The following is a 589-nucleotide window of genomic DNA, read 5'->3' on the forward strand; positions in this document are numbered from 1 at the left end:
AACAGCAGCAGCGCATCACCATCATTATCAACATAATAATAGTAAAAAAATAAAAACAAAAAAAACAAAAAAAACAAAAATAAAATAAAATATAAAAACAATAAGAATACATTTCCATCACAACCAAAACCACCACAATAATAAAAATAAAAATATAAATAAAAACAAAAAACAAAAAAAAAATAAAAAAATATAAATAAATATAAATGAAAATATATAACTATTCAATGTTTATATCTCTTTATTATATAAATAAATTTTTATTTGTTTATAAGAAACAGAACAAAACAACTAAAAACAACAAAAACAATAAAATAAATAAAAATAAATAAATATAAATATAAATAAAATTAAATAAATAAGTAAATAAAAATAAATAAAAATAAATAAAAATAAATAAATAAACAAAAATATAAATGAAAATAAATAAATATTTACTGTATTGTTTAGATACATTTTTTTTGTTTAGAACGACCAAAACAAAAATAAAACAAAACTAAAAAAACAAAACCAATAAAGTAAACAAAAATAAATAAAAATAAATAAAAATAAATAAAAATAAATAAAAATAAATAAAAATAAATAAAAA

This window comes from Eimeria mitis, genomic scaffold (genome assembly GCF_000499745.2).
Source record: "Eimeria mitis Houghton genomic scaffold, Emh_scaff2450, whole genome shotgun sequence".
NCBI lineage: Eukaryota > Apicomplexa > Conoidasida > Eucoccidiorida > Eimeriidae > Eimeria > Eimeria mitis.